Raw genomic sequence first — 11442 nt, 5'->3', positions numbered from 1 at the left:
AGGAGGAAAGAGGCTCTCATTGATTTAGACGAGGAAATCGATGTGGCTGTAGATGAGGCCTTAAGGTCTTTCTCCATATGTGAGCCAACCGACAGTGTGAGCTCTGCAAGAGTTGGATGCGCTCTTGAAGCCGATAATCTCCGTCCTAGGGATTGGGTACCTCATAAACAAAACCCAAAAAATCAAACAAATATGAATATGTCACAACATAATTGTTCGCGCCGTACCGGGTTTCGATTTCGACGAGATTGTCACGCACGGGCGAGATAGAGAGTGCCGGGATACACTCAGAGTTGAGCGCGAAGACGGTGGGTTGCGCGAATCCGAAGATCCGCTTAAAGGATCGATGAAGGAATAGAATGAGCACGGGCGTATCACTTTTGCCAAAATCGTTTATTTGTTGTAAGATGCCCAAGTAGACGCGAGCGGCGATCTGGATCGGTCGATGTAGCGTAGATCGTTTTTTTTGTCCGTTCCGTAAAAGTCCATTGATTTTGAGTGATCGGTTCGGTTGCTGATCTCGCACGATTATTGTCGCGTCGCTAGAATAACGCGCTCGACGAGACGGTATGTATGTCCGAGAGTCACTTGTGCCGCAGCGATTCCGACGTGGTCACATGAGAGAGAAGAATGCACCGGTCACTTGCAAGTATCCGATGATTCGCAATAACGGAACCTACACCTTACAGGATTGCTCCAATTTATTGAACAATTGAGAGGAATCCACGGCCACTTGCCGATGGATCCAGTGAATCTCACACTTCGAGCGTCGCGGTGAGAATGCCAGTTTCGTGGCCGCGCGATGGAATTCGGAAGAATTCCGCTGTTTTGGAGATCACGCGGAACGTGGTGTGATTCACGTGTTTCGTTTTTATGTATAAGGTCGTTACTTGATCGCGCGTCGAGCACGTGCCGGCATCGCGATACTCGGAGCTTTGCCCATGAGAGAGCGCGACGCGTCTTACGGCGCGTGATCGCGACTCGCTCCCGGGCCTCACGTACCTGCCCGGAATGCGATATTCGGTGGTTCGAGAATATTCGAAATCTCGTTTGAATTTCGAACAATAATGAAAAAACTTCTGAGGAGTTCGGAATCTCAGGCCGGCACAGCGACACGGTACCCGGTGTCGTTGGGTCGTTATCATGCAAGGGGAATTCGTGCACGAACGCAGCAGGCGTGGGCGAAGATGTAGCTACTGCTGCAGATATATGTGAAAACTTGACTGCATCACGTGACTTGAAGGAAATTACACCTAGTCCTTCGACTTCAGAGGTTATGGCAGTAACACGTTCTGAAGACTTAACAGGTTTTGAGGCGATCAAAAGGAAGGCGGATACTTCGCCAGAAATCAATCTATATGACGGATCCTCTGTTACTATCCGTAAATCAAGGAAAACGAGGATTGTCAGTTCCAAGGAGGACTGCGGATATATCAGACGCTGGTGGGCGATCTGAGGATGAGGAGGGGTGCATGGATGTAAAGATCTCCCCCCTCCTCTTCCCCAGAGATGATTAGAACTAGAAGAAGTGCAAGAAATGTTAAGATAGATAAAGACTTTTCTGGATTAGCTGAAGCTCGCAAGGGAAGAACTGATAAACAAAGTACTAGTATAATGCCTAATGAAGATTCTGATAAGTTAGAGGATATGAATTCCTCTGCTTCAGAAAGGAGAGGAAGTCCTAACAGATCTGGATCCTCCGAAAGACTGGAGAAAATTGTTAGACCTCTTGTTAACAGAGCGGTAGAAGAGGTAAATAGATCTTTAAAGAAGAAGGAAAATAAAAACATACATGAGCCTGGATCCTCAATCTCTTTGAGGTTGGACAGATCCAGATACGGATCAACAGCGTTGGATCAGGATTCGTTTACGGAGGATTATAGCTCTAAACAGAAGGAAAAGAGTTATAAAACAGAAATAATGAAGACCAAAAGATCAAGAGGACCGAGGAAAGTTCTTCCGGAAATAATTTCGAAACGTGAAACGGAAAAAGATATGGTTATGCCCTTCTCGGAGTGGGTCAATATGGATGGAGCCAGGCTGGCCTCACGCGGACTAGAATACTTAGGTGAGTTGGACAGACAAAGGTCGTGTTGTAAAAATCTTGCCGGTCATGTGGAGGCCCGCATGAAGGAGTGTAAAGAAGTATTCTCCACCATAATTAAAGCATTACTGGAGAAATCTTTAACTACCGAGGATGTACATAAATTAAAGTACGATAATTATATGCTAAGAAATGAGGTAGAAGAATTAAAAAGAAAGGACTTAGCGAAGGAAAAAGAAATGGAAAGTTTGAAATTAACAATAGATAATCTCAAAAAAGAAATGAACTCATTAATAAAGAGACGTGATTCATTTGCACTTTCGGCATTTCCTTCTCTACCTGCAGGGAGGAAGGGGATGGGTGCAAGAAGAAAAGAAGAAGAAGAAACAACGTCTCCTCCACGTCAGCTGCTGGATATTCAGCAATCCATGGAAGTGGACGAATGTTTACCTGGCTGCTCTAAGGACGACACCTACATGAAGCAGGATGGCGACAACGTTTCCTTATCCTGGGCTTCAACGGCTCCCGAAAGAAATAAAGCGCTCAAGGAATATATAATAAGCGAAGCGAGAAATAAAAATAACTAGCTTTAAGTCTAATAGTAGTAGGAATGATAATCCACGCAGTAAGGAAATCAGAATAATAGAAAATAAACAACTAGTTTCTCCTCGGCATCCTCCACCCCGTTTTAATAATGAGTGGAAAACAGTAGATAAACATGGAAAAGTGGTGACAATAGACAAAAATGTAAAACCTCAGAATACTTTTACGCGTAAAAATAGGAAAAATAGCAGTAACAGTAATAATGGCGATATAAAAAAGAGTGCTAAATCGGCTAAAAGGCTGAATAAGCCTGCAGTGGTTACCATAACCGGTAAGCCAGGTGGCGCTACGTACGCGCAAATTCTTGCAAAGGCTAGGGAAAAAGTTTCCCTGAAGGACCTCGGCATTCGGGACACTGTCATAAGGAGGGCTATGATGGTGCTCTTGTGATCGAGGTTCCTGGTCCTCAGGGGAAGCATCTGGCGAGCACGCTAAGTTCCAGCCTTGCTGCGGCGTTGGGAGAAGAAGCACGCGTCCATAACCCGGTAGCGATGGGTGAGCTACGAATTCGCGGAATAGATCCCTCTACATCCGTTGGAGAAATCCTGGAAGCGCTGGCGTGTCTTGGAAAGTGTTCCAAAGCTGTGTTTAAGGTTAGTCCAATTAATATTATGCGTGATAATATGGGTGTTGCTTGGATTAGCTGTCCGCTGGAAGTAGCTCTTACCATTGCGGAAATTGGTGCGATAAAACTTGATTGGACGAGGGTCAAAATTGAGTTACTTCGCAAGCGTCCGATACAATGTTTCCGATGCTGGCATTTTGGTCATGTCAGATCAAATTGACGTTCCGAGACCGATCACACGGGAGGATGCTTCCGCTGTGGTTTGACCGGTCGCAGCGCGAATGTGTGTAACGCGGGTATGCCGAAGTGCGTGATATGCGAGGAGTCCGGTAAGGATTTTAGACACCGTTTGGGTTCTCCTCGCTGTCTAACGAATCAGGGGTTTCCCAGCGGTGTACAGCCGATCGTAAGAAATATTCCTAAAACGGATAGGAATGCAAATAATGAATAATGACCGTGAAGATTATTCAAGCCAACCTTAACCGTCGTAGGGAGGCCCTTGATTCGTTAAAATAGTATATGACGGAAAAGAACGTGGGACTCGGCATTATCTCGGAGCCTCCGCGTAACATATCGAAGGAGTTCAACTGCTTCGTCAGTAAAGATGGTCTTTCCGCTGTACTGTGGAGACCGGAGTGCTCCGGCAGCACAGTGTGTCGTTGTGTAAACAGTAAGGATAGCTTTATTATTGTGAGATACGGGGATGTAGTTATCGTGTCCTGCTATATTTCGCCTAATTTACATAATAATCTATTTCAAAGGTTCTTAGACGAACTTTATTTCGATATAAGACCCATAACGGGCGGTATAATTGTTGGCGGAGATTTTAACGCGCACTCTGTTGCTTGGGGCTCTCCGGTCACCGACAGGCGTGGAGAACTCGTGGAAAGATGGGCTGCTACCCTGGATTTCAGGTTGTTGAACGATAGGGGTATACACACGTGTGTTAGGCCACAGGGTTCGTCGGTGGTTGATCTTACATGGGTCTCTTCCGGCGCTACTAATTGTGTCAAGGGCTGGTCTGTATTAGTGGACGCGGAGTCTCTCCGACCATCAATACATCGAAATACTAATCGAATTGAATTTAACCAGTAATCTAGTTAAAACAAAGAAAACACGTTGGAACCTGAAAAAACTTGATGTAGATTTATTTATACAATCGTTGGAGTTTATGGCCGATGTGAACATTCCGGAAGATTATAAAGAAAATCTTGAAGAATATGCTAATTGGATAATTGGAATGATGAAAAGTGCTTGTAATACAGCCGCTCCAATTGTCTCGAGTAACAACCACAAGCGTTGATGTACTGGTGGTCGGGGAAGATTGCTGAGTTAAGGAAGGCATCGATAAAAGCCAAAAGAGCGTAGTCTAAATGTAAACGTAGGAGAGACGCGGAAGCTGCGCTTGCCGCAAGAAGGGATTATTGGGTGGCAAAGAGATTGCTCAGTACTGCGATTAAACGCGCTAAAAACAAGTCGTGGAGAGAACTCATCTCCACTATTGAGAAAGATCCATGGGGCCTGCCTTACAAATTGGTACTCGGTAAGCTGAGAAGGTTCAGTCCCACCCTATCGGAGATTTTAGAGGAAAATACGTTGAATACTCTGTTAGACTCGCTGTTTCCGGACAATATAGGGAATTATGTTGTTCCGAGTGTCCCTCCTTTCTAATGGGACGAAGAAATGAACGTGAATTTGATCGATGTCGTAGAGTTCATAAAGAAACGACCAGCTATGAATGCGGCTCCTGGCCCGGATAACCTTAAGGATAACCTTAACTTTGCGGAAAAAGGTTCCTAAAATTATATTAATGCACGTAGCGAATATATTTACGCTGTGTTTGAGGAAAGGTTTCTTCCCTGGGTCTTGGCGGAAAGCCATACTGGTTTTGATTCCCAAGGGTCCGGGGGGCGTGACGGGGGAGATTAAAGCTCGTCCGATATGCCTCCTGGATGAACTTGGGAAAACCTTCGAAAGAATTATTGCCTTTCGGATTAATCGTTGGCTCGATGATAACATTGAATATTCCTTATCGAATAACCAGTATGGCTTTCGTAAAGCCAGATCCACGGTGGATGCTCTACTCAGAGTACGCGATATTACGCAGCCGGTCGTCGAGAGGGGAGGATACGCGATTGCGGTGAGATTGGACATCTCAAACGCTTTCAATTCCGTTCCGTGGGGTACTATTTTTAAGGCCATGGAGGATAAAAAGATCCCTGACTATCTTCGCAGGATAATCATGAGCTATCTCTCTTGTCGCTCGATAGTCTACGGTAACCCGAACGGTTGTACGGTCGAGCGGGAGGTTCGGGCAGGTGTTTCGCAGGGGTCGGTCTTAAGACCACTCCTGTGGAACATCGCTTTTGATTCGGTGCTGGGGTTGGAGGCCGAGGAGGGTTGTTATACGGTTTGTTATGCCGACGACACCCTCCTCATTTCCACTTCTGCCGACCTGTGCGCAGCGGTGAATAGTATGCACGTGCAAATAGATAGAGTAATCAGGCACATTAGCCGGCTTGGTTTGTCAGTGGCGGAGGCGAAGACCGAGGCCACTCTCTTCGGTAGGAAAGTACCGGGGGTCTTGCCCTCCGTGAGGGTTGGCGGTGCTGTGATTCCGGTTAAAACCTCGATGAAATACCTCGGGGTCATGATTGACAGGTCGTAGAGATTCAGAGAACATATGAAATATATCGAAAATAAAGTCGCGAGAGTTCTTAAAGCATTGAGCAGAATTATGCCGAACTTGAGAGGTCCGGGAGAGCGCAAACGTCGGCTCTACGCGGGGGTCATGACCTCCGTAGCGATGTATGCGGCCCCAGTTTGGGGAAACAGTTATGCCTCTGCCTCGGATAGAGATTCGCGGCCGCTGCGTAGATTACAACGCGCAATAGCGATCCGGGTTATCGCTGGGTACAGGACGATATCGTACGATGCGGCAACCTTGCTGGCGCGGATGCCACCCTGGCCTTTGGAGGCTTCTCTTAGGTGTAAAATCTTTGTGAGTCTAGCGGACTTGAAGCGTCGTGGCGAATACGACAAGGATAAAGACCGAGAGATTAGGAACGAGGAGATGCTACTGCTTACTCGGCAATGGGATGTTTACTTGAACAAACCTGGAATCTGGGGGCAGCGAACGGTCGTCGCGATTCGTGAATTCCTGCAGCGATGGCTGAATAGGAAGTTTGGCGAAATTAACTTCCACGGTGTCCAAATGCTGACCGGTCACGGCAGCTTTGGGCACTTCTTGTGGAGAATCGGTAGGCGTGAGGGAATGCTTCCATTGCGCGTGCGACGACGATACTGCGGAACACATGCTTGTGAATGTCCCGCCTGGGACGATTTGCGTAGCAGTTTGGTTAACGAGTTAAGCACAGATCGGATAGAGAATCTATCACTGGCTACAGTGGTAGATAAAATACTAACAAAGAAGGAGCACTGGACGTCCTTTATTAGTTTTGCGTCTATCGTCATGTCGGCGAAAGAGGAGGAGGAGAGACGGCGCGAGCGAGCCTCTTCTCCACCGATATCGATATACACCGATGATTCGTAAACAATGTACTCCTTTATTCTTTCCTTTTTTCCTTTTTCCTTATCCTTTCCTTCCTTTAAGCTGTGAGTGTGAGAGGGAACATGGATCGTATAACCATGTCCCCTTCCGTATTATTATAAGTATGCATGGGTGCGAATGTGTCCCCTTTTGCATTTAGTTGTTCGAGAACCCCATACTAACCTCATTGCGGGTGAAGCGAGCGGGACGTCTCGCTTGTGCCACTGCACGCTATGGGCTAGCATGGGCGGGATGGTTTGACATTGCACAGAGGCGCCGATCTCATCCCCATTACGGAAACGTCCTCATTGTGTGAACGGTTGCGATCACTGTGGTCACAACCGTCAATTGATTAGGATGGGAACTCCAGAGGGTAATTCCTTCTGAGTTCCCGCCATTTTAGTAATTTGTTTTGTTTGTAGCGCGTGCTGAACGCAAGGCCTGGGAGTCACCTGGAAGTTATGCGTAAGCGGTTCCCGGGTTACTCCCACTTGGCACAGGTAGCCTCCGGTGGGGTTTAGTGGGTAGTCGGACCTTCAGTCCGGAGTCGCCACACTATCCGATGTCTCTCCCGAGGCGGAGGATGTGCGTAAACCAACCGACCTTCCGTCGGGCATTCCCCATCGACAAAAGAAACAAAAAACAAAAGAAACAAAAAAAAAGGTTTACCCAGGACTAAAGGTTCTAGATTGGGCAGCTCGTTGCGTTCGAAGAGTTTTTTAGAACCGGAATCTATAGGTTCCCCGTATGTATCGACAAAATACGGTAAGTTGTCTTTCCGCAAAAATAATAATTCACGAGATTCTATAACGTTACTTTTGATTAATTTATTTTCGATGTTGGTAGGTTTGGTTTTTATTTTTCTTGAAAAAACCATGTAACGGTCGCTTTTCGCGAGCTCGGAATAACTCGGTCGGGATCAGGGCTCGTAAAAAGGGTGAGACAACGAACGTAGCATTTATCGGTAACAAAGGTAATTTATTAATTTAGGTGTCTGTATGTACAAGTGTTCGTGTGTGTGCGTGTGTGTGGGTGTGTAACGCCGGTCGTTAAAGCCCGTGTATTATGCGGGTCTTTAAATCGCTTCGGAGTGTTTACGTCGCCCGCTAGACGCGGGGTCGGTGCGGCGCGCGGGGCGCTCGGTGTTGTCGCGACGCGAGTCGGCGCGGGTAGAAAAACGCGTCAGCTGAGAGCGGCCGCTCTCTTCGATATATCGAAAAGAGCGCAATCGAACGGCGCGCGTATGAGTCGGCCGCTTTGTCGGCCGGATTTCGCGGACCGTGATTTCGGCGTGGACGCGACGGATCGGCGTGTCACGGCCGTCACCCCCCCCCTTAGCAGTGCCTGAATTTGAGGCAGCTATTAGCGAATGCGGCGGTGATACCGGAGTTCGCCGCGTCGCGAAAACCGCAGGATCCAGTATTCATGTTCCGCGGATCGGAACTTGTAGCGGCGGGATACGAATACCGCGAAATGCGGTACCTCCACCACCATTCCGGGCGCGACCTGGTACGGAATCGGCGGCGGGGTTACGGGTCCGGTCGACATCTGTAGCGTCGGTCGTGGTGCTACGGTCCTCTCCGGAGGGGCCGGCTGGCGTGCTGGTCGTTTCGGCAGCGGCGGTGGTTGCTGCAGCAGCATTTCCCGCTTTCGCTGGTTGGCTCGGTCGGAGCGTTGCACAATCGTGCCCACGCGGGGCGGCCGGGATGGTGCTGGTCCAGCAGGGGCGCTCGGCGGCGTGTCGGGGCCCTCGTCATCGGTCGAGTCGCCCAGGAGCTCGTTGATGGCTTGGATGATATCCTTTTCCATGGTCGATTGTTCTCTCGAAGGTTTCGAACCAAAGTGAGCTCGTTATTTTTCGGAGTCGTCCTCATCCTGATTGTCGGGGTCGTCGGTGTTATTGTTTATTATTTCCCCGTTTCCGTTAGCGGTGTTAGGTTTGTTATTGTGGCCTGGCTTTAAATCCTGGATGTGTACATGGCGGTACCATTTGCCTTGGGCGCTTTTCAGGTCGACGATTACGGGTGAGACGATGCGGCGTACCGTGAGCGGGCCAACATATTTGGGTGCTAATTTGGCATTGAATGCGTCTGCCTTTCGTGACAGCGGATGCTGTTTCTTCCAGACGATGTCGCCGAGTTTCGGTCGCCACGGTCGTCGTCGCAAATTATATTTTTCCTGGCGTTGGAACGCCCTGGCTAAGTGCACTTTCACAAGTTGATAGGCGTCGCGGAGGTGCTGAGCGACTATATCCGGCTCGTCGATGGCGGTCGGTCGTCGTGCGGTCGTTTCCGGGCGTCGCAGTTCCCGGCCGTGATTTAAGTATGCGGGCGTGTATCCCGTGGCGTCGTGGTACGCCGTGTTGTAGGCGAACTGCAATTCGGGGATTCGGGCATCCCAGTCTCGATGGTCTCGTCCGACATATTCCCCGATCATGGTTTTGATTACGCGGTTCGTTCGTTCCACCGGGTTGCAGTGAGGCGCGCGGACGGGTGAGGTGCGATGTTTGATCCCCAGAGCCGTTAGGCGAGCGGTGAGCTGGCCGGAGATGAGCTGGGTGCCGTTGTCGGAGATAATGCGATCGGGTTGCCCGTGGCGCAGGACAATACGGGTGGTCAGCGCGTCGGTGACGGCGGCGGCGGTCGCCTTGCGTAACGGCACGAGCTCGGTCCATTTCGTGAAGCGATCCTGCATCACAAAAAGCCAGGTGTGTCCGGCTCGTGATCTTGGTAGTGGGCCGACTAGGTCGATCGTAACTTGCTCCCACGGTTGTCGGACGTCTACGGCGTGCATATACCCGGCGGGTTTTTGCTGCAAGGCTTTGTGCGCCCTGCAGGTTTCGCACTGTCGCACGAAAGTCGCGGCTTCTCGTAGCATCCCCGGCCAGTAATATTCCTCCGCAACACGGGCGACCGTCTTAGCTACCCCCAGGTGTCCCGCGGTGGGTGCGGTGTGTAGCTGCTGCAGCACGGCGCGCCGTCGGTTCTTCGGAACGCATTGCTTCCACTGTACCTCGGTGGGCTCGTCCTTGAAGTTCAAGGTGTGGAGAATGTGGCGGTACAGGACTCCGTTGTCGACGCGGTAATCGGGGAGCGCTGAGGCCTGTCGCGTCACGGTGTCGTAAAGGCGGCGGTACCAGGGGCATCGGATCGGGTGCGCGGCGCAGACCTCGGGGCATCTGGAGAGCGCATCGGCCACGCGATTGAGTTTTCCGCGGCGGTATTTAACGTCGAACTCGTATTGCTGGAGTTCGAAAACCCAGCGTCCGAGGCGGCCGGTCGGGGAGTCCAACCGTTGGAGCCACTTGAGTGACTGGTGGTCGGTCACGATGGTAAAGGCGTAGCCCTCCAGGTACCCTTTCATCCGCTGGATGCCCCACACGATGGCCAGGCATTCTAATTCCGTAGCGCTATAATTGCTTTCCGCGCCGTTGAGGGTGCGGCTCGCGTGCGCAATGACCCGTTCGCCTTCCTCGGAAAACTGCGTAAGGACCGCTCCGAGGCCGTGGTTACTGGCGTCGGTTTGCAGGTAGAAGCGGCGTGCGAAGTCGGGGCACGCGAGGATGGGGGCGGCGATTAGGCGGTTTTTTAACGCGCGAAAAGCGGCGTCTTCTTCGTCCCCCCATTTCCATCGGGCGTTTTTTCGTGTTAATCGGGTGAGAAGCGCGGCGGTCGTGGAGAAATCCGGCACGAAACGGCGGTACCACGAGGCGACGCCCAGGAATTGCCGGATTTGCCGAATGTTCTGCGGTGCGGGCCAGTTCGCGACGGCGCTGATCTTTTCGGGGTCGGTTCGAATCCCGTGTCCATCGACTACGTGGCCGAGATATTTCAACTGGTCGACGCAAAATTTGCACTTCTCGGGGTTCAGTCGTAATCGTGCGTCGCGCAACCGGCGGAAAACCTCGGTGAGCAGCTCGAGATGTTCGTCGAAGGTGCGGCTGATGATGATAATGTCATCCAAGTACACGAATACGTGGGGCTCGAGTTCCGGTCCCAGAACTGTATCGAGCAGGCGTTGGAACGTAGCCGGCGCGGAATGCAAGCCGAACGGCATCACCCGGAACTGCATTAACCCCCTCCCGGGAATAGTGAACGCGGTAATCGGACGGCTCTCCGGCGCGAGCGGCACCTGCCAGTAGCCATTTTTGAGATCGAGCGTGGTTAGGTAACGGGCTCCTCGTAACTTGTCGAGGGTCGCGGTGATCTGCGGCAGGGGATACGCGTCCTTATCCGTGACGTCATTCACGCGCCGAAAGTCGATGCAAAACCGGTGTTTGCCATCCTTTTTCCGGACGACCACAATGGGTGAGCTCCACGCGCTTTTGGAGGGTTCGATAATCCCGGCCTCCTCCATTTTTGCCACTTCGGCGTCGATAACGGCCTGCATCGCGGGGTTACGAGGGCGGTATCGTTGCTTGATCGGCGTCGGATTTTTTAACCGGATGTGGTGCCGCGCGAGGGTCGTTGGCCCGCGGACGTCTTCAAATAACGCGAGTTCGTGCTGTAGGAAGGTCGTGAGGCGGCGGTCCTCGGCCGGCGTGCGGCTCGCGAGTCCAGTGGTCAAGCTGCACTGCGGGGTGTGCTGACATGGATCGGCGCGCGGTGGGGTGATGGTGATCCCGAGCTTTCCCCATAGATCGATGCCGATAAGTAACTCGCTGTCGAGAGTCGGTAGGAT

The sequence above is a fragment of the Prenolepis imparis genome, unplaced genomic scaffold, assembly GCF_030444845.1.
Source record: "Prenolepis imparis isolate NDT839.2.m4 unplaced genomic scaffold, iyPreImpa1.0 SCAF_14, whole genome shotgun sequence".
NCBI lineage: Eukaryota > Metazoa > Arthropoda > Insecta > Hymenoptera > Formicidae > Prenolepis > Prenolepis imparis.
This window is presented reverse-complemented; position numbering follows the sequence as displayed.